The sequence below is a fragment of the Oncorhynchus masou genome, unplaced genomic scaffold (genome assembly GCF_036934945.1).
Source record: "Oncorhynchus masou masou isolate Uvic2021 unplaced genomic scaffold, UVic_Omas_1.1 unplaced_scaffold_2555, whole genome shotgun sequence".
Classification (NCBI taxonomy): domain Eukaryota; kingdom Metazoa; phylum Chordata; class Actinopteri; order Salmoniformes; family Salmonidae; genus Oncorhynchus; species Oncorhynchus masou.
Genome location: NW_027009001.1, coordinates 2,273 through 26,599, shown reverse-complemented (window position 1 = coordinate 26,599; position 24,327 = coordinate 2,273). Strand labels below are relative to the sequence as shown.

The following is a 24,327-nucleotide window of genomic DNA, read 5'->3' as shown; positions in this document are numbered from 1 at the left end:
AGTGTTGTACCATTGAGCCATGTGACACAGGAAATACTAAACGGACTTTCAGAGGGGAGTTTATGGTTGAGAGACAACAGTGAGCATCCCAAATAATTGATAGGCTGTTCCAGATGTCATGTTCTGAAGCCCTGACTGAGACAACTGCTGTACCTCTGTCTCCCTTTCCCTGTTCTCATACAGCCCTAGGGTCACGGAACACTGTCCATTGAGCTTCATTTTGACTTCATTTTGACATTCACAAAACAAACTCAAGGGCAGGTTAGAACAGTGTTTCACTCAACAAAACAGTGTCTATGATCCCTTCTGGCTCCATCATTTTGAGAACGCTGTACAAACAGACATTGTGAACTTGGTAATGGTGTGTTTGGACTTACTCCAAGCCATCTTGTTTTATTTACACTGAAATACGTTTCCAATTCTTCAAAATACAAAAATCTGACTTTGTTGATAAAAACACGACACAAAGTTGAAAGACAAGTGGTGGATTTTGTACATTCAATACATTTATAAGAGAACAGCACCATCTTGTGGTAAGCATTGTATCAGACATATGAAGCACAGGGCAGCACTCAAAACATTTTCAGTTTCCGGCCATTTAAACATACTGTTTAACAGATTTCATTTTTGAAAAGTGAGGCGAGCAAGCAAATAAAAGTTAAAAATAGAAGTGGATCAGCTTCAGAAAAATACTATAGCAACCTTAGTTCAACACCCAGTGACCTCGTTAAGATCCCATTGATGTCAAAAGCAGAATAGCCTTGTTGAAAATGTCCTGACCGGGTCTGTTCATTTACCATAATCTGAAAGGAAGTTATGCATCTCTTTACTTGATGCTCGAGGTGAGTGTTATTCTATTTGATTTTCTATGAGACATGTGAAGAGGGGCAAACAGTAGATCAACATTGTATGGCCTCAGCTTCCAGATAATTCAATTTGAACTTTCAAGAGTCAGTCAAGTTATTCATAGCTGAAAATAATATAATACTTTGTACATGTAATTTAATATAAGTATTTTTTAGAAGGACAGAATAGTATCCGCTGTGGGGAAAAGTTGAGCAGCTGCATTTACATTTTTCCTCAGAAACTTACTGTACAAGGGGCTATGTTCCCAAGTAAGCAAAAGAGAGGGGGATGAAAAAGGAAGAGCGAATGAGTGTAAACATCCTATCCAACAATAACGTAAAACAGTTCCACAGCCAGGCCAAGAAGGGCAACACCTCAAACCACAGTCAAATACCAAAAAGAGCAGTGAAATGTGGTTTAATAGTTGATAAAAATGTATTTAATTAAATTACTTATAGAATGTTAAGTATCATGTCCTAGCAACTGCCTTCTTTGAACAGGAAAGTTCAACGTTTAAGCTAGAGAAATGGACGTGATACAACTAAGCACAATGAGGTAAAGTCCCATTTGAAAGGTTATAATGAATCAGAGTAGAGGTCACATTTCAATAATTTTAACAACTTTGTTTCTGGTGCAAATCATCATGTGACAACATCTCATGTTATTAAAACATGTCCAACAAGTGGACAGGATGAAATGACCTTTCATAGCTTAGGTCATATTATCAGTGACTGATACTTCATTGAGTCCCCCCCCCCCCCAAAAAAAATCTAACAATTGGCTACAATACATTCCAGTTTGAGCCAAACTGACTTCTATCTGTGAGGTCCCCTCGTTGAGTCACCAATGAGTCAGATTAAGTAACAGTCAGGACCCTGCTCTTTCTATTTGCAGTCACAGGCACAAGACAGCAGTACTGAAAAGCATGAGTCACCAGTTAAGTGGACAAGCAACGCTTCTCAAGTGGGCCTTAGTGGTTAATAAAGCCATAGCTCCCATGCTGCACAGCCTGGAGAAGAGAGGGCGTTAACACAGTCTTAGCAACAGCAGATCTCAATCAGTACAAAAACAAAGGACTAGCACAGTCTTTCAGCAGAGTCTGTGCAAGCACACACACAGATCGTTTTTGTTGTATTGTTTGAAACACTTGGCACAACAACAAAAAAGACGGACACAGTAAATACACACATCTTCAACTCTCCTCCCCTTCAAAATATCTAAGAAAACCCGTCGTTCAGAGCGATACGTGTATGGATCAGTCTGGTGAAAGGGAACCAGGCAGCTAGCCCAGGATGATACCAGGGAGAGATATCCAGAGGGTTTGAGGTGAGGTCTCTCTGTGGGAGAGGAGGATGGGTGATGGTAGTTAGAGGCTGCTAAGATAAGTCCTCTCTTAGTACCTCTTCCTCCAGTATTCAGTGCACCTCGCTGTTGGAAGGCAGCAGTGGGGACTGGGAGGGCACAACGATCTTATAGGGTAAATTGTCTTTGATGAGCATCTTCCTGGTGGCGGTGACCAGGCGGGAGTAGTTATCAGGGTTGTACTCGGAGGCTCCACACCAGGTATAGAGCAGGGGCAGGTTGTCTTCACGGGACAGGAAGAGAGGGGGCCGTCGCTGGCCCTCTCCATCCTTCAGGGAGTCGGGTAGCGACTTGCGCTTGCTCTCCGGCAGCAGCATGATAGACAGCACCGAGAGGACGGCGAAGGAGGCGAAGACGACGTGGTGGAGGAAGAAACCCCTGTTGTTCTGGAGCTCCATCATAGAGGAGGCAGCCATCCCCATACAGCCAGACGCAAGTACCAGCCCCAGACAACCACCACTGAGGCAGAGGGAGAGAGAGGGTCAGGAGAGATATAGAGCTCACTAACATTGTCAAGGGCACCTGACCCAGCATTCTGAGAGGAGACATAATACTCACCGGACTACGGTGGGCATGACCTCACTGGCGAAGAATGCACTGAGCATGGCCAGGGCCTGGGAGAAGAGGAGCCCCAGCACAGACAGCACCAACACCAGCACTCCACAAAGATCTAGAGAAGGACAAGGATGTGTCTTTCTGATGACTCACTAAAACTAGGCAAACTAGGAAACAGGCAATTTAAAAGAAAATTGACCTGAAATAACCGGAAAAAAATCTAATGGCCAATCAGAATCATAACAGTGACATCGTTATGAATGAGGTCATTGTGGAAAACCTATGGCTACTGTACGAGGATAAGAGTTACTAATGAACCATGTACAGGGGAGAGAAGACCGTATGAGACCCTGTATTGATGCACTTAAAGAAAAAGCGTGTATAGAAAGAGTAAAGCAACGTAGTATCGTCATCACAGCACAGAAATAAAGCAGGTTAAACCTACACTGTGTGAGGGCCAGTAGCAGCAGCGAGGACAGGCCGGTGATAATGGCAGACAGAAGCAGGATACCACGGCGACCAAAGAGGTTGACGGACAGGCAGAGGAAGATACAGCCCAGAGCTCCAGTCAGCACACGCAGGAAGTAACTAAAGTAGAAGTTGTGGGAGTAGCTGCGAAGGTTCCTGATGAAACAGTACTGGATGCCTGTGCCTATGAACCTGGAGGAGAGTTCGGAAAGGTGAGGTCCTTGGCCCAAAACATGAAACTTACTCTGTCCAAACTGTACTGTTAAAAGCAGCTGCGGTAAATGGTAACATTACCATTCCTCGTGGCTGTATTGTTCAGTGGGGAGTAATATAGAAGGTCATACAAGCTGTGTTAGCTCCTAACTCACATAGTATAGCTAAGAATGAGGCAGTTCCTCCAGATCACTCGGGTGGAATGCAACTCCAGGACTGAGTGGTAGCAAGGCTGGGTATCATCTGGGTACTCCGCATCGATCTCTACCGAGAAGAAAAGGAGAGGGAGGGAGAGAAGGAGAGATATGAGCCTGCATTCACACTGCCAATACCAAAGCCAAAGGGCACTTGACCCAAACGTTGTTCACTTGGTACAAACATATAACCCACATTCCAGAGGGAATCTCCCTCCTAAGAACCAGTGCCTACGATTAAATCACACTAAATGGAACCATTCAGTCGGACTAAAAGTTAAGAGCGTTGGGCCAGTAACCGAAAGGTCTCTGGTTCGAATCCCTGTGCCGACTAGTTGGAAAATTTGCCGGTGTGTCCTTGAGCAAGGCACTTAACCCTGATTGCTCCTGTAAGTCACTCTGGATAAGAGCATCTGATAAATTACCAAAATATAAAATGTCATGGGTCTTGATTTGGACTAAGGTAATTCCAGTTTGCGATTGAGTACACTACGGTCACATTGAAATGTCCAACAAACAAAGAGATCTTATCGTGACTACCACAGGAGAGCACAGGTGTTGGATGCTCTCACTCATTAAGTGACTGGCCGCCTGTGAAAGGCTGGGCCTGTGAAAGGCTGGGCCTGTGAAAGGCTGGGCCTGTGAAAGGCTGGGCCTGTGAAAGAGCTCAGTTGTCTAGCTGGCACAGGTAACCAGGCACACTTCTGAACCATCTCAGAAACGTCCAATGCTACGCGTACCTCAAACAAAGTTCACTAATATTGGATATGAGGGGATGCTGTGAGTGGACTGGATGGGTTGTCTGTAAGGTGTTGCTGTGCTGAATGTGGATAAGTGAAAACCAATAACCTAACATATGGGGAAACCTGGGCGTTTGGATGTATCGCCCAAAGCATTAGTTTACCTCTCGAACAATGCAGTTACAAGGTTAAGATAAAGATTTTTGGTTTGGGTGCCAGGCAGTTATTAACTCTTCTGAAAGGAAGAGAATAGGATAGAGAAAGTACAGCTACCACACACACACACACACACACACACACACACACAGAAGTGGCTGCCTAGAGTGTAGCCTGTTTGCCAGGTATCCTCTCTCCCACTGGCACACCACAGGGGTAACCCAACCAATAATACCTCACACAATAATAAGGATTGGAGCGACTCATAGGTAACTGACTATAGAGAACCCAGTCATCAACAAATTATTTGCAGTACTCTGTGTTAGTTCCCAGAATGAAGAGTGAATGGGTGTATGAAATTGTGTGGGTGTAGACAAAACAAAAAAAAAGTACCTAAGTCTTTAAGGACAGAAAACCATAGGAACCAATATAAATCTAGTTCAATCAATAATCCCATATAATAAAAAATCTCAAATGCACACTCTGTTGAACACCACTGTCACAAATATTTCCTGAAAGCAATAATAGGCCAGCAGTACTGAATATACCATGGCGTGCAGCGCAACAAAAATAAATAAATCAGCTCCAGTGTGAAGCACTGGAGTGAGAGAGGGCTATGTCTTAGCTATAAACTCCAGGCTTTCAGTTGCACTCGTCTGCCAGTCTGGTTTGTTGGTTTATTTGTCAACGCTTCGCAAACAATACTGCTACTAATCCATGCGATCAATGACAAGAGCGGTCCCAACAGATTCAAAACACGACATTGAGCGGTAACACCGGCGATCGATTTAAACACTTTACGAACTAAGCACGCTGAAAATAAATAAGACTTCTGCAAAGAGATACACACAGTCAAAACTACTGCGTCAACCGACAGCGCTCACAGAGCGGAAGAGTCCATTTCATTTCCTCCTTCCTGACTGCTGATGCGCTCTTAAAAGTGGCAACACACGGTCAAGGCTCCGTGCAGGATTTCGCCGCAACCGATTACACTACCAAAGGCAGCAGACATTATTCATTGACACAGACCAGCTAAAAGGATCAGGATCGGGTGGGGGATGATGATACCTGAGAGCAGGTTCTCAGCAGGGTAGATGTCCTCCCTGAGATAGACTCTGTTTCTGGTGGAGAAGATCTGGAGACACCTCTTAGCCTGGTGGATTTGACCTGTGGCCAGAAGCCAGCGGGGAGACTCGGGAAACACTGATGGACAACTGAGGGGGATATGAGAAAACAGGAATATAAAAACACACGTCTCTTTCTCCATCCATGACACTCTCTCTACTTCCTGTCCTTCCACAAAAATGCATAATAATTATAACACACATCCCTCTTTCTCTATCCATGCCCTTATACGTTCTGTCCCATGACATGAATAATATACACTATACCAGGGGTGGGCAAACTTTTTGGTTCGAGGGCCACACCGGGATTTCGAAAATGAACAGAGGGCCACATTTTTTGGGGGGACCAATTGTTTGTTCAAGTCAATTTGCGGGGCCTCCATAGTTGCGCAGCGGTCTAAGGGACTGCATCACAGTGCTTGAGGCGTCATTAAAGACCCGGGTTCTATCCCAGGCTGTGTCACAGCTTGCCGTGACTGGGAGACCCATGAGGCGGTGCACAATTGGCCCGTCCTGGTTAGGAGGGGGTCTGGTAGGCCAAGATTTCCGCTCTAGTGACTCCTGTGGCGGGCTGGGCAAATGCACGCTGACACGGTCGCCAGGTGTACGGTGTTTACTCCGACACATTGGTGCGGCTGGTTTCCGCGTTAAGTGGGCATTGTGTCAAGAAGCAGTGCTGCTTGGCTGGGTCGTGTTTTGGAGGACACACGGCTCTCGACTTTCGCCTCTTCCGAGTTGCAGCGATGGGACAAGACAAACTACCAATTGGATATCTGAGAGGTGAGAATTGTCTGTTAATTGAATGATTAGAATATTCCGCCCTGAAACATATAATTGTATGGAATTGATTATAATGTATGAAATCATAATCAATAAATGTGTAGTCCTAGTCAGAATTAGGTGAAACAATATGCCTTTATGGTATTCTAAACACAGACTGTCTGAGCTTGGTGCCGACCTGACTAGAGAGAGGAGTACGTCTCAAGGACAAAGTCACTATCTCTGTAGGCTGGGAAGTGAGACAGACAGTGTGTGCGTAGCAGGACATGTTTGTGTGTTTGTGTGTGTGCGTATGTTTCTGTGTATGTTTGTGTGTATGTGTGGGGGTGAGAAGTCAGTATAAAATGAATTGATTTGTATTCTTGACTTCAGAACATTCCCGTGAATAAACATTTAACTTTGGTAGACTGGGCCTCTGTCTGTTTCCTTTTCTATCAGTATCTTACAAATCCTTATATATCAGACTAAGGGTAACTTAATTGAATTGGTAAATGAACAGGAGTATAGAATTCTCCTGACAATATCACAAAATGTATCAGAAAAAAAACACAAAAAACAACAATTGTAAAAAAACAAACATTTTTTCGCGGGCTGGGATTGAAGTACCCGATGGACCGTACTTTGCCCCCCCTTGCACTATACCGTGTTTACACAAAAAAAAATGCTTATGACAGACTCACCACCAATAGGAGAGCAACAGGAGCAGTGGTAAGGTTGCCACTGCTTGAAGAACTGGCCAATCACGACACATCACCGCCAGCCCTGGCAACAAGAGCTCTGCCACGACGGCAAAGAAACCACTGACCTTTTCAACCATGAGACGATGGGGAGGGTCACACAGCTCCAGTCCTGTAGAACACACAAAGGGAGATGTAGAGAGGATGAAGGAAGGAGATAGAGGAAAGAGAGAGAGAAGGAAAATGCAAATAGTAGCCTGACTGACCATAAAACTATTTGTGACCATTTGTGTGGTGTGAAATTCCTCTCTACTTTGACCTAAACTCCAATGCCCTAGTTCTCCTCCTTCAAAACCCCTCACAGAGAAAACAAAGGAAAAGAATACACCTTTTCTTCCACTATGTTCTGTCCTGCTATTTTGTTCCCCCACTCCCCCTTTGAAGAACTCTCTGGCAGTAGATCACTGAGAGGCAGTCCTCCAGAATACAGCCTAAAACCAAAATTTAACCAGTGACCTTAGAGGAATGTAAGAAGAGCAAATGTGTGTGTGGGTGTGTTAAAGACAGACTGCGGTAGGCCTCCCTCTAAAGGTGGTATCTAGCACCATTATTCCCACACACAGAAGGGTCTTAAAAACACATGGAGTACTGCTTGACCGCTTTCACTCAGCAAAGAATTGTCCACATAAAAACACACCAGTTCACACAATTAGCTCACAATCACAGGAAAGTTATAGCAAGAAAACCCCATACCCACTAACAAGGGAACAACGCTGGGAAGGGGACGTCTCTTGGTCTAGGGATGGCCTAGCCCAGAGAGCCTTAAGTTACCTCACACTCAAGCCATCTCTGATAGAGGGAGGGGGAGTAAAGGGGGAAGGAGAGAGTCAGTGAATAAGTAATGCTCAGCTTGGCTCCAGGCTGTGTGTTCCAACCAGTGCCCTTTGAACCCTAATAAGACAGCAGTGTAACAAGATGGCACCCGGTGACCCGGGTATGCGACCACCACCCCGACACACAGTCAACCCCTAACCTGTCACCCTCCCCTATCCCTTAAACATCCCCCAATCACGTTTCCCTCCAGTGATCCTTGATGTTTATTGGCAACAGAGGGAAACCCCCAAGTGAGAAATCCATAGGCCAGGGGTTGGTGTGGGATCATGGGACATAAGGTAAGGACTTTCTAACCCCCATAGCAGCAATAGAGGGCTATGGTCAACCTGGAAGTAATATAACATAAATCTGGGACATTCCAAATAGTATGGCACAATTCGTATAGTATTTATTCATTTGTGGCTATCCCATCATCCATTTTGTACGATAATTACAAATTGCAATTCGTACAATATGTTACGAATTCCAATTTGTTGTAGCTAATGTTAGCTAGGTGGCTAACTTTAGCTGGGTTTGGAGTTAAGGTTAGGAGTTAGGTTAAGGTTAGGGGAAGGGTGAGCTAACATGCTAAGTTGCAAAGTAGCTTAAAAATAGAAATTAGTAGAAAATGTTAAAATCAAAAGTTGTCAGTGATGAGATTCAAACACACAATCTTTGGGTTGCTAGATGTTAGGCGTTCGCGTTATATGCCCAGTCCACCCATCCACACTGCTTTTGTTTGCCTTCTGTAACCATACCAAACATAACATACTCATTTGAGTGTCTCCGATTTACTTATACTATGTTATGTTGAGTCTATGAGACCAGGTTGCTATGGGAAGTATGGGGGAATGCCACACAGCCTCTTTTCTTTTTTTTTACAATGTCAATATGCATTTGTTCTCAATGTATTGATGTGAAACTGGTAACAGTTGAGAAAAAAGTCAATAGTTTGAAGAGTTAATTGAAAAAAATGCCATTGTTGATTAGATACTTTTTCATCAGACTATTTTCTCTTTAACCATATGGACAATATTGACACACAAAAAATGTAAACTATATATGAATAGAGTTATCCAAGTATAAATGATCATAGTTACGATAGATTACCAAAATGACTGAAGATTCCCGTAACTTTGGTAAATTACCAGTGGCTTTGCAGTACTTTTAGAAGAGTGCAAATGACATGTAGTGGCAGCGAATTGTCTCAGTTCCATTGATTTCTATGCAATATTGACGTGATTGATTAATCTGTGTGCGCTATTGATTAAAGTAGAACAAGCTAATTAATTTCAGTCTGGAGTGCCCATTTGGTAACTGTTGATGGGTGAGCAGTTAAGGTACTAATTTAGCAAAATACAATGAACAAAAATATAAACGCAATCTCAAATATTTTACTGAGTTACAGTTAATATAAGGAAATCAGTCAAAAATCATAATAATTAGGCCCTATTCTATGGATTTCACATGGGAATACAGCATCTTTTGGTTACAGATACCGAAGAAAAAATAAATAAAAGTAGGGGCATGGATCAATATCTGGTGTGACCATCATTTGTCTCATGCAACGCAACATCTCCTGTGCATGGAGTTGATCAGGCTGTTGATTGTGGCCTGTGGAATGTTGTCCCACTCCTCTTCAATGGCTCTGTGAAGTTGCTGGATATTGGCAGGAACTGGAACAAGCGCTCTCACATGTTGATCTAGAGCATTCCAAACATGCTCAACATGTGACATGTCTGGTGAGTATGCAAGCCATGTGGAACATTTTCAGCTTCCAGGCATTGTGTACAGATTCTTGCGACATGGGGCCATGCATTATCATGCTGAAACGGCAGGTGAATGTCACGACAATGGGCCTCAAAATCTCGTCACAGTACCTCTGCGCATTCAAATTGCCATCGATAAAATGCATTTAAAAAAATCTATTGTCTTCAACATCAGAACTTATTTCAGCATATTGATATGAATTTGGACATTTAAAACTGGTGTTTTGACACCATGACAACAGGAAGCAGCAACAGTATTTTTCTCAACTTATGTTTTAGTAATATAAACTCAGCAAAAAAAAGAAACGTCCTCTCACTGCCAACTGTTTATTTTCAGCAAACTTAACGTGTAAATATTTGTATGAACATAAGATTCAACAACTGAGACATAAACTGAACAAGTTACACAGCCATGTGACTAACATAAATGGAATTGTGTCCCTGAATAAAGGGGGGGTCAAAATCAAAAGTAACAATCAGCATCTGCATTAAGTACTGCAGTGTATCTCCTCCTCATGGACTGCACCAGATTTGCCAGTTCTTGCTGTGAGATGTTACCCCACTCTTACACTAAGGCACCTGCAAGTTCCTGGACATTTCTGGGGGGGGGAATGGCCCTAGCCCTCACCCTCCGATCCAACAGGTCCCAGACGTGCTCAATGGGATTGAGATCCGGGCTTCTCGCTGGCCATGGCAGAACACTGACATTCCTGTCTTGCAGGAAATCACGCACAGAACGAGCAGTATGGCTGGTGGCATTGTCATGCTGGAGGGTCATGTCAGGATGTGCCTGCAGGAAGGGTACCACATGAGAGAGGAGGATGTCTTCCCTGTTACGCACAGCGTTGAGATTTCCTGCAATGACAACAAGCTCATTTCTATGATGCTGTGAATACACCACCCCAGACAATGACTGATGGTCAAATCGATCCCGCTCCAGAGTACAGGTCTCGGTGTAACGCTCATTCCTTAGACGATAAAAGCGAATCCAACCATCACCCCTGGTGAGACAAAACTGCGACTCTTCAGTGAAGAGCACTTTTTGCCAGTCCTGTCTGGTCCAGCGACGGTAGGTTTGTGCCCATAGGCGACGTTGTTGCCGGGTGATGTCTGGTGAGGACCTGCCTTACAACAGGCCTACAAGCCCTAAGTCCAGCCTCTCTCAGCCTATTGCAGACAGTCTGAGTACTGATGGAGGGATTGTACGTTCCTGGTGTTAATCGGGTAGTTGTTGTTGCCATCCGTTACCTTATTTTATTATTATTTATTTCACCTTTATTTAACCAGGTAGGCTAGTTGAGAACAAGTTCTCATTTACATCTGCGACCTGGCCAAGATAAAGTACAGCAGTTTGACACATACAACAACACAGAGTTACACATGGAATATATACAAACATACAGTCAATAATACTGTATATAGACTTAGATGTTTTCTACTGTAAGTGCAAATGAGGTAAGGGAGGTAAGGCAATAAATAGGCCATGGTGGTGATGTAATTACAACATAGCAATTAAACACTGGAATGGTAGATGTGCAAAAGATGAATGTGCAAGTAGAGATAATGGGGTGCAAAGGAGCAAGATAAATAAATAAATACAGTATAGGGATGGGGTAGTTGAATTTGCTGTTTACAGATGGGCTATGTACAGGTGCAGTGATCTGTGAGCTGCTCTTACAGCTGGTGAGGGAGACATGACTCTCCAGCTTCAGTGATTTTTGCAGTTCGTTCCAGTCATTGGTAGCAGAGAATGGGGCCTGTCCCGCAGGTGTGATGTTCGGATGTACCGATCCTGTGCAGGTGGTCTGCCACTGTGAGGATGATCAGCTGTCCGTCCTGTCACCCTGTAGGGCTGTCTTAGGAATCTCACAGTACGGACATTGCAATTTATTGCCCTGGCCACATCTGCAGTCCTCATGCCTCCTTGCAGCATGCCTATGGCACGTTCATGCAGATGAGCAGGGACCCTGGGCATCTTTCTTTTGGTGGTTGTCAGAGTCCTTTTTAGTGTCCTAAGTTTTCATAACAGTGACCTTAATTGCCTATCGCCTGTAAGCTGTTAGTGTCTTAACGACCGTTCCACAGGTGCATGTTCATTAATTGTTTATGGTTCATTGAACAAACATGGGAAACAGTGTTTAAACCCTACAATGAAGATCTGTAAAGTTATTTGGATATTAATAATTATTTTTGAAAGACATGGTCCTGAAAAAGGAACCTTTCTTTTTTGCCGAGTTCACATGGTACTTATCATTTTTTAACATGTTTCTACTTCAAAAACTACCGAATGAACCCAAAAATGTGCTAGGATTGATTGATTTGGATGATATTAGTGAAATTGGGAGAATGAGTTCGTCCCTGGCTTCCCTACATAACGCTAAGGGAAGCACTTTGTGAGGGAGCTTTTGATATATGGGTTTGGTCTATACTTATCCAACAGATGTTAGCCACTGACACACTTCTGAGTGAGAAGTAATAAAAACTGCTATTAAATATATTTAAAATATATTTAGCCGACTGCTTTAATTCAGCTAAACAAAGTCTGATGTAGAACTCCCACCTGAACTGTCCAGAATACAGAAATCTACAATATGCTCCACATGACCATTTCACAAATGATATTACATTTTGAAGAGGAAACGTGATTACATTTCACAGAAATACACTGCGCTGAAGTAAGAACAATACCAGTAACTGCCCTAGGCTTGGGCGGTATACCGTATACAGGGGTATTTAGAAATAGCCACAGGAGGCTACAGGAGGCTATTATTCATCTCATATGTATACGTATATACTGTACTCTATATCATCTACTGCATCTTTATGTAATACATGTATCACTAGCCACTTTAACTATGCCACTTTGTTTACATACTCATCTCATATGTATATACTGTACTCGATACCATCTACTGTATCTTGCTTATGCCGCTCTGTACCATCACTCATTCATATATCTTTATGTACATATTCTTTATCCCCCTACACTTGTGTGTATAAGACAGTAGTTTTGGAATGGTTAGTTAGATTACATGTTGGTTATTACTGCATTGTCGGAACTAGAAGCACAAGCATTTCGCTACACTCGCATTAACATCTGCTAACCATGTGTATGTGACAAATAAAATTTGATTTGATTTAATACCGTCAATACCGAAGTTTTTCAATAAATTTACATTTGTAGCTTCTTAAGTAAATACCTGCAGTCAACTCTTGCAATACTTTAGGAAATAAAGCAGACCGCGTTCTTCATTTCACCTTTCACATTACGAAGCTTACCGCAGTTCCCCAGAACAGTTGAGCCAGTTAAGTGTTTGTTTGTAAATTGCGCAGCGGGAAAAGCAGGAGCAGTTGAGTTTAGCTGTGAATTGACAGGGGTCGTGTTTCATATTTAAAGTCAACAGTTTTTTTGCTTCAATAGTGATCAGGGCCGTGCAACTACTAACTAAACCACTACTATTTTCCTTCACAGAAAATACATTTGTGCAACACATTCAGAAAGTGCGCAACGCTATTTGGCTGGCAGCCACACAAGTGAATGAGCTTACAACGAAAAGCAAGGATATTTTTTTTGCTTGAAGTTTTTGCTTGAAGTTAATATTGCATTTTACCAGAGAAAAGTAGACGACTACACCGAGAAAAGTACAGGAGAAAAGTAGCTACACATCAGTCAGAGCACTGGCTGCTGATAGAATGCCCATTGGTGAATTCCCAGAGTGGAAAAATGCAACTGAAGCACAAAATGTGTCTGATACAGAGCAGAAATTACAATAAGAAGCATTTTAGATCTGCGTTCACAAAAAACGCAGCAAGATATTTCTTATGCGTTTTATATTTATTTTCTGGGTGAAAAACGTTTGCATTTTGCATTAACGCAACCCTCAAATTTACACTTGCTAGTTATCTACGTAAGTGGCTTAATTAATAAGGAGACGGGGCATCATATAGCGTTAGCTTTCTTCTGTGTTTGGAAAGTCAAAGTCCTTTGGATGACTTATCTGTACAGCTTCCCTGCCATCATGGACAGTTGCTGCTTTGCGTGATGCATTATTGTCTCTACCTTCTTGCCCTTTGTGCTGTTGTCTGTGCCCAATAATGTTTGTACCCATGTTTTGTGATGCTACAATGTTGTGCTGCTACCATGCGGTGTTGTCTTAGGTATCTTTTTATGCAGTGTTGTCTCTTGTCATGTGTGTTTTGTCTGATATTTTTATTTTATTTAAACTGACCCATTAAGTGTGTACTCAGGAGTGAGCGGTATTAGTAGGGTGAGTCAAGTGTACTTACTGGCGAGGTAAGAGGAGAGGAAGACCCCAGCCAACATGGCGCCCTGAGACAGGCGTAGCAGCAGAAACACTACAGGGCTGTTGGACAGACACACAGCTACTCCTAACAGACCGGACACAGACAGCAGGAAGCCCTGTCGACGACCCAACCTGAACAGAGAAAAGACAGAGACACATAGCTTCCCATGCACACATATTAAACATTCATAACAGCCTAATACCATCAATAACATAAACATTAAATATGTATGGTGAAATTAATACAATTGTAGTTTACAATTATACAAAAATACAACAGAAACATCACGCACACACACACAAAATGCAGAAGTGTAGCTACCAGTCACACACTGTGCCCAGGAGGACATATCCCACAATCCACCATGTCATGAAGCAGATGTGCTGCAGAGGAATCTTCCAGTAGTCAACACACACTAGGTTCCACTGTGGAGCAGAGAGAGAGAGAGAGAGAGAGAGAGAGAGAGAGAGAGCAAGAAAGATGGTGAGTCATTCCACCTCAAAAAGAACAATAAAGAGGATTGACACCCACCATCTCAGATTGTTCTGAAATAGTTTCTGTAGTTAGAAAAAGATAAGATAGTGGCCTCCTAAGTGGGAGGCCACAATCCGGGTTAGATCCCGGGCTGTGTTGCAGCCGGCCACAACCGGGAGACCCATGATGCGGCGCACAATTGGCTTAGCGTCGTTCGGGTTAGGGGAGGGTTTGGACGGCTGGAATGTCCTTGGCCCATCACGCTCTAGTGACTCCTTGTGCTGTACGGTGTTGGTACAGATGGTTTCCGGGTTAAGCGAGCAGTGTCAAGAAGCAGTGCGGCTTGGCAGGGTCGTGTTTCGGAGGAAGCATGGCTCTCGACCTTCGCCTCGCCCGAGTCTGTACGGGAGTTGCGGCGATGGGACAAGACTAACTACCAATTGGATAACACGAAATTGGGGAGAAAAAAAAGGGGTAAAAATGTAAAAAAATAAAAATAATAATAATAGATTAGCATTCCTGAAACATTATTTGTTGAAATATAATTGATTTGACCCAAATTGGCCATTTTAAATGTACAGGATTCATATAGTAACTATTTAGTTGCAATCAATTAGCTTAATTTCTCAGAGATAAAATTATCTTCAACAAAATAATGTTTCAGGAAGGCTAATCTTATCTGTTCCTAACTACAGAAACGATTTCAGAACAATCTGAGATGGCGGGTGTCATGGCTTTCTGAAATAACATGGACAACATGGAATGACCCTTTTGCCACATAGTTAGGAATGAGGTAAAAGAGCCAAGTCAATGGAGCCACTGAAATAATGACATAATGGGTGGCCTATTTCTTCGTCCAGGGAAACATGCGTGAGAAAATACACCACGTCAGGACTACTGTCTGCCTTGTTGAATTCCTGTACAGCCGTCACACACACTCTCTCTCACACACACGCCAGTATTTGCCTTGTGTCTGAACATTTGAGTAACTGCTGATACTTCTGTTTACCAAAATCCCGTTCCAGTATTTGCAGTGGGATTGGTCTGCCCCTTTTTTGATATTATAATGGGCTGGTGAGGTTTGTCCAGGTGCAATAAGTCAACATTTAGTTAACTTTCCCAAGACGCAAAACAGGACAGCGTTAGAGAGGCATTGCCTGTGCTAGTCTGAAATGAGAATATAGGTCTAGTAGTAAAACATATGAAAAGGGTTCCATACATACATCCAAGGGTCCGTACAGAAAGAGGAATGCTCATCCTAGACTGACCCCTCTCGTCTGCTCTGTTGAGGACACATCTTCCCAGGAACTCCATCAGGGTGGAAGAACACGGTTGTCCCTGCATTTCCTGTTGTGCTGCTATCATCACATAATCACCCATATTTCATGGCTCTGCACAGCAGTTTCGTTATGTAATTAACACACTAATGTGATCTGATAAATAGTGCTAATAGGATTTTTTGTTGTTGAAATCTGGTAATCAAATTCAGCACATAACCAAAACACAATGTATCCTAGAGTTACAAACTCTAAAGCATGTTAACCAACAGCAGACTTGAGCAATGAGTAGGACTAACAGGGCATGTGCCGTCTCATCTATTGACGTTATCTAGTAGGCCTATTGATGACCAACTCTAGCCCCAGCAGTCTGTCTGGGACAAGCTCAATTAACACAAATGCGAATTAAAAAGTTGCAAACCCCGAAGTAATAGGCTAAACCCAAATGTACTTTGAGTAGCCGACTTTGAATGGATGAATAACATTCGACAGGGCTTGGCAAAGATATTTACACATTAGCCTGAAAAGGCGGCTACTTGTAAACCAAATCAGGTAAGGTAAATGCGTCGTCATAAAAACATCAATAGCACACGAATGATTGCTAATCTGGCAAAAGCACAAACTCTCCTAAAATAACCACAAACCATCGAATCCAAGTATATATTTGTTTACCTCTGTCACGTAGTTGCTCTGAAGCGCGCAGCTTGGTCGTACTCCCATCCTCTCGTACATGGCACTATCTCCTTTGGAATGCTGTATATGAAGTTGGAGACGTTTCTAGGGTACTTATAAAGTTTACAGTGACTCAGTCCAGAACCATTCACCCACGGTATGGCAAAATTGAGATACCCTTGTCTGGAATAATTGCTGAAAAGAAAACCCGAAGGTAAAGGGTCGGGTCGGGTTTACAGTGGTACGACCCGGGAATCAGGGTGTAAAAAACGTCGCAAAAAGATTCAGCTTCACAGCAAAATTGAAACCAGCTGAATATGGACATAACTCTGTTATATCGTCCATATCCACCGATTTTGGTATAAATCTTCGTTTCAAAGTCCATTGTCAGAGACAATGCCGAGACAGCTGTTAGTCAGTAGTGTTGTAAGTCGCTCTGGATAAGAGCGTCTGCTAAATGACTTTAATGTAATGTAATGTAGTGTTGGACATCCACACACACCGCTGGGCATGGCAGGATAGGTTAGATGAGATAGCACTACTCCAGCCAAGTGGGCAGGTCGGTGAGTAACCGAAGTGTTATTGGTGGGATTTCTATCTGCTCGTAGATCAGTGTTTGTACGCACTGTGGCCTAGGCCTATTTCGCATTGACAGATCGACATATTTCTTAACTTTATTTTGAGGATGATTTCAAATGGTTACCCTCTTCATATCTGGCTCATAAGTAACCTACTATAAATACTTCTGTCTCAACAAATATAATGGCATCTACTGATCATATTGCATGGCAAAAAATAGGCCTGTTATACCCACAGGTCTTTAAGTTTTTCTCAAAAGTCAAAACCACTCATGATCATAGATCTAAATATCAGCCAAAACAAACACTTTTCCAGGCGTCCTCCTGCTGGCCAAGCAAAAGATAAGAGCCAGTGTTTCCGCTACCTCTGTATAGACAGTTTTCTAATTGGTTTCAGTTGACCACTGGTGCCACAGAAGCCTGGATGTTGCCTTGAGGGCCTTTGGGACAAACCAGGGATTAAATATAGGGATGAAATTAAAATGTAAATTAAATCTGGTGCAACACATCCCTTCTCATACTCACACTGATAATTTGTTGAACATTGTCCCTGCCAAATAAAGTATACATAGGTGTAAAGTGTTACACATGTGTACACTGATTGGTATTCTATCAACTTAACTTGCCTGTGATAAATGTGCTAACCAATCTTAATTAATACAAATTAACTGTTGTTAAAGTTCCTCATTTGGCTCAGAAACTGTGTGCGCGTGTTGGCATGGTGCTAAAATAGATGTGCCCATCTCCCGAATCACACAAGGCATATTTAAGGGTATGAATGAGGACAAAGTAAAAGCAGAAAACAGGAAATATTTCAAAAGTTTATTTACGAACATAATCTCTGAGGAACAACAGCAGTTCTCGCGCTCTCTGTACATGCAACTGTAGAAAATAACAATTTAGAATTTCTTATCAGTTTAGTCTTTTTAATTTTCTCGCCTTTGTTTTTGCAGGAAATCAACACAGCTAGAGGTGAAAGTACTGGATCTTTTACAGCACTGACGATAGCATCAACAAACCCCTTCCCCCATAGCTGCTCCAACAATATGTACACAATTCAACTACATTGTACAAATAAAAAAAGTGACGTTGTTACATCCCCTGCAGCGAGCGCACCGTCTCGTTGCAGTTAGAACCCCACATTCTACGCAAGTTTAGACTAGTACAAAGAGGAGGGTGCAAAACGTCCTGGGATATTTATTTACAATTATGTACAATGTCTCCAACGCATTACAGGAGGAAAATTTACACAGCGGAGACCTTTAACTGAAACATACCACAGGTGTCAGAAAGATAATAAATAGGTTATTTGTCACCATTTAAAGAGTAGTTCTCCATGCTTTATTAGTCATTTCCCATTCTAATGAATCAGCTACTGTCTTGTTCAATAAAGGAAACTAGAAAAAGGCTTGAAATTGTGATTCTATTATGTAAAATAACAGTATGTCCAGTTAAATATTAAATGAACACTCAGATGGACACAGTAGAGGTAACTTGTTGCAGACTGATGAGGTCACGGGGTAATCTAGGGCATGGCCAAGTGGTTAACAGTAGGGGGGGAGAAGGGAATGAGACCGGTGTACATTTCCTAATATAAATGATTCTTCACTGGTGTGGCTTGGAAATAATATTTGGATGTGTGTATGAGACACCAGTGTCTCGACAAAAATTACAGGGGATGTTGTCTTGATCAACCAAATGTAGAATTTTTTTGAATTAAAAATAATTTGAATGGTTAAAACTATTGCTCTGTATGTTTTGAATTCCAAGGTTAGATTTGACACTAATTAGCCATCACAATTTCAAGCCTTTGTGGTTCAATAAATGATGAAATAAAGAAATCAAGGCAGGGCTCAAACCGTTAAGGTGAGAGAGACGAAACCGAAACACACTTGATGTCTTGTAAACAATATTGAGGGAGTGGGGGTGTAGTAACGGTATACATTCTGCTCATAAGAAGTGATTGACATGCCACTGGTGTTTTATGCTTCGTACAGAAGAAAAACCCAAGACAAAAAGACAACACAACACACTGATCTAAAACACAAGAGGATTCTATTGACAAAACTCCCTCTCCCTGCAGAAAAGCACTAAAAAAACTAAATAAAATAAAATTGAGGGCTTAAATCAAACTGCTGAAGTCCACATGACGCTGACTACCTGTGCTATGACATTTATTTATGCATTTACTGCCTTATGACTAGATTTTCCTCTTTCAAAATGTCCAGGACGACAACTAGTCAACTGCTCGTACACTGGAGTAGCAACATCCATTGCACTTGAATAGACACCTCATACACAGCTATGTTGAAAGTGTGTACATAACGTCACAAAATGTCACTTGATATTGCCATTAGGATGAATGTGCAGATCACAGACTCAATCTTTTTTTTTAAATCAGGACCAACCAAAAAATAAGGAAACAATCAATTCTCACAAGTCAATATTCCAATTGGATAAAAAACATTTTTTTCTTAACTATCACTTTTGCACCATTCTTCCCCCCTTTGTGTACGAGTTAACTTAGTCTGTTTTTTGGTTCATAATTGTCTAGGCCTTACTCTTAGCATGGTAAACAACACAATAGAGCAAAGTATGATGGCCTACTGAATATGAATCAAACGGAACATTAAAACTTCCTGATACCACTGACAAATACCTACACTTGGTACACTTGAGAAGCTAAAGTGAAACAAACTACCTGCCTGTTAATATCACCATCCACCAAATCGTTATGAATAAACTATGATGAAATTTGCTTTTAGAGTGATTAGTCATAAAAAGGATTATTGACTAACAAAAAAGGAATTTGATTAAAAGGCTAATTAAAAAAATATCATTCATGGGCATGTAAGTCAAACCTAGTTCTTTTAAAATCAAAGAAACAATTGACCACAGAGGAGTATGATCTTTACTTTGGCTCCACCCTTTGAGTATTCGAAGAGCAGCACCTTATACTGTAAACTTATCTCCACTACTGTACAAAACTAGATAAATAGAGAGGGGTCCATACTTGTGAACATTAGAAAAAGTTTGAGTTTAAACTTTCTCTGTCTCGAAATATGCATCAGCCAATTCAAATCGCTGACATAGTTGTATTTGACAAGGCTACGTTAGCTGTTGCACATTACATAACCTGGCACATTTAGCCCTATGCTAGCCTGACCAGTTGGCAGTGATTATTACCTGTAACAAATTCCACATCAGCCAATCAAAGATCTCAGACTTCACATCCACCAACCAATGGCCACCAGAGGAATATTTTAAGCTTCCAAATTCAAGGTTTACATTTGTTCAACTTGGTCTGTAAAGTATAGCGTCCCAATATTGCATGACACATCCTTGACTATGCTGCTACTAGCTACTAACGTTGGACAAAATTCAAAAGGCATGTTTTCGCATATATGACAAAATCACAAGTTTATGCTTATCCGTGTCACACACATCCATGTGCTTTTAGGGGAAAAAAATAAATATAAAAAGGGTCATTTAAGTCTATCGTATATTGGCCCAAAAAAGTCAGACCATTATGGTCTTGTCAAATAGCCGTCATGTACCCCTACTACCATCGCAGCGAGGAGTCATATGCTGCTAAGGCAATTAGAGGCCCCTTCATGTCAAGCTTTTTGTTGAAGATCCAATGGCAACATTTTTCTCTCAATATCTGTGTATCAATTAAGTACCCTACTGTGATTGTCAAAAATAAATAGCTTCTCCAGCAAGAACTTTGATAGGACTGTCTGGGAGTGGTCAGAGGGCCTAATTGGAGGAACCTAATGGGAGGGATGCGCCACCTGAAAACAAAATGATTGGCAGAGAGGAGGCAAACTCTGTTATTGGTCTATTACACTTACATTCACCAGGCAGACTAAAAAAAAACACCCAGCCAAACCAGCTGACATTTCAAACAGCTCTTACACTAAAAGTGCATTATAATTTTGATCATATCTGTATTCCAACCTCAGTGTGGAAATATATATAAAGCAATGGAAAACAACTTTACTCGTGGTCCTCAAAGCTCAATTCAAATAACTAATATGTGATGTGGATGCATATAAAATATAAAAATGTTGTAGCCTAAATAAGAAAATAAGTGGTGATTTTGGTCTAACAGTAAAGTTATACTATGATATTATATTTGGTATGTTAGGCCTATGTAGAATACTAATGAATCATTAAGTGATCTTGCGAGACATTGATTCAGCTTTGATCTAAACTTTATTCAAAGTCTATTGACGTACCTGTGCAACAAATCTAATTAACCTAAAAAAAATCCCAATAACAATCTGTCTATTTAAGCGAGAGATATGTTGTTTTGTATGGGATGCATCTCAATCCACCACATCCACCCATGTCGGCCTTCCGTTTCTGCTGTGGAAAGTGGCAGAGCCGTTTGTCAGACCAAGAGACATTTTGAAAATCAGTCTTCTCACAAAAATGTCTGTAACGGTTGTCCAAACGTCCAAACGGTTGGCCTACCAACTAATATGACCACACTATGGGAAGATGAGACTATTAAGAACACAATGGGGTTTTAGTTTTGCTCTACAACCCCCACAACTGTCACGGGACCCAGTATCGGTAATTCAAATTTAAGTAGAATTATGGAGGTAGTTTTGTGCCAAAAAAGGGGTTAAATATGTGTCACCCCAAAAAATACACACTTTTCCTGATCTCCCAGATATAGGACAGATACTTCAAAACCTTAATCCTTATGATTTACCTTTTTTTTTACATTGTCTGTTTTTCCATTTACGAATCAGTTATTCAATTAGTTTCTATAGCATAGTAGTAAAGCCCAAATTCAATATTTTATCATACCTTGTGGGGTCCTAAAATTCTAAATCAAATAGCTAAATAATCCACGGTATGACCATCTTGAAACAATTCCATATGTTAAACTCCCCTCACCTCCAAAGGCTTTGAGGTCTAACAAGCACCATTCTGATAAATGGCAGACTGTTGCAAATTACCAGGAGCCAGGCTCACTACATTGCGCTATTGGTCCAGTTGAAACTTCATGTGTGTTTTTTAAAACTTTGATTCGCAGATGGTACCGGTTGACATCTGTTAAGGATGCTCTCATGGAAAAGGGTTCTAATTGCATCCAAGTCAAGATTTGAAATTGGCTGATGCAGAATTTGTAACCTGACATAATCACTGCCTTCGGGTCAGGTTAGCATAGGGCTAAATGTGTCGGGTTATGTAATGGGAACAGCTAACATGGAGCATTTTATCACATGCAACTACGTCAAAGATTTGAATTGGCAGAAGTGCATTTTGAGACAAACATTTTTTACTAACAAAAATACATCTTATGTTCTCAAGTATGGACCCAGGGAGTTTGGAAGTTAACACATCCCATAATTAAAGCAAGAATTCATTTTTAAAACCAATATGGAATGTGGCCTGTATCTTGTGGATAAACAGCTTTGCTAAAAAAGATTCTAAACATTTCTTTAGTTAAGTAGTTTTAGGTGGTATACGGTAGAGATCAGGAACAACAATGCCAACCTGATGTGGCCTGAAAAACGGTTAACCTGTAAATGATGCCTATGACAGTGACATTCAAAAAGGGAAGTTTAAGGATTTCAAATATTGAGTTGGCTGTCAGATCCCAAGTCTTGTGGCCTGAAAATTCTCCAACGTCATGATGAATATTATTCCTAAAGACCCAAACATACAATTAAAGTCCAATTAAATGGGTAAATGAAATTTAAAAAAATTAAGACAAAAAGAAAATCCCATCCAGAATGAGAAAATAATGTGATGGTTTTGCTTGTTAGTGGCATTTCTTTCTTGACCAATCCAGATGTACCCTTGTTTGACTTGCCCAACACTGAGTAAATAAAAATATTCACTGTAAAAAGGCATTTTCTTGGTTTAGATTTTTTTCAGATATAATTGTGTAATAAAGCAATGACTAATATAACTATTCTATTCTTTAAATAATTTTATAACCATTTTGCTACATCTGAGGACTATAGTTGTGGCCCTTAGTTTGGGCATTGTTCAATACAGTGGGGTTTTGTACTACCTATGTACGTTGTGGTGATAACACAGGTAACTCATTTTGACCAGCCCTGGACAAAACCTATCGATGGGAACGTTACAACGGTGCACTGAGTCTTTAAAATACTGACAACGGTGCACATTTTGGCCCATGGTTATGAGGGGGAAAGTGCTGCCCGAAAGTGAACTGTACATACAAAGATCATTTTTATTCATTTATTTTTTTTACACTTAACTGAGTGATGTTACAGTACATACGTTATTTACAACTGTGCAGTAATGTGTGGCAAAATAAATTATCTAGAAGGCAGCAAGAATACATTGGTTAACGAATATAAAAACTGTACATCATTTACGGAATACAATTTTTTTTCAGTTTTCTTTTTTCCCATTAAACTAATATTGGCTCTGTAGTGTTTCAAGTCACTTCCTCAGAAACAATTAAATGCCCAAGTAAAGAAAGACAAAAAGAAGAATATTCTCCTCTAAACCACCATCTGTTTAGTCTTGAATCGCAACATTCTTGTATTATTCTTTATCCTGTTTTTCCATTTGCAGTCATAGTTGCAGGTGAACAGGTATGTGTGTTCTACCTATCTTGGCAGAGGTCAGAGGCTGGTTCTTCCTGCATGCAGAACCAGGTGACCAGACTCTAGTGGGGATGCTCCGGTTCATCCCATTCTCTGCCTCACTCCTCTTCCCAGGCCATGAGGCGGAAGATGCCCCTCTTCCTCCGACATTAACCCCAGACACACTATGGACCCTTGGCTGTACTCTGCCCGGGGCAGGATGCTGGTTCTACCGGGTGTGGTGGTGGGCTGTGGACAGAGGGGACTGAAGCTCTCTGACTGAGTGTGGCCTTATGGTCCCGACCAGAGAGACAGCGTCCACACAGACCCTCCTGTCCTTTCATCAGGAAGAGGCTGAGGTCCCACAGATATTACTTGTTGCACCACCATCGCGCATGCATGCCCTTCTGGCCATGTGCTGCGTTCTCCTCCTCAAGGCTCACCTGGAGCTCTGTGTCCACTGTGGTGCCTCATTCTCATCCACCATGAGATGATCCAGAATGGTGGGAGGGCTCCTCTCCAGTGTTCCTTTGTTGTTTGATTTTACGGGGACCAAAAAATTCAGAAAAATATTTCTATATCTTATCCCCTATTCTCTGTCCAAACATCACCTAAAAGGGAGGTGGTGTTGGGTGCTTCAAAGCAAAGCCGTTTTGCTTTTTATATTCTGAACAAAAGCATAA

General features: G+C 41.6%; 1 pseudogene; it reads right to left on the bottom strand.

Moving 5' to 3' along the window:
- Positions 1-362: 362 nt before the first annotated feature.
- On the bottom strand, positions 363-24,118 carry LOC135533647 (putative solute carrier family 22 member 31; annotated as a pseudogene).
- Positions 24,119-24,327: the final 209 nt, after the last annotated feature.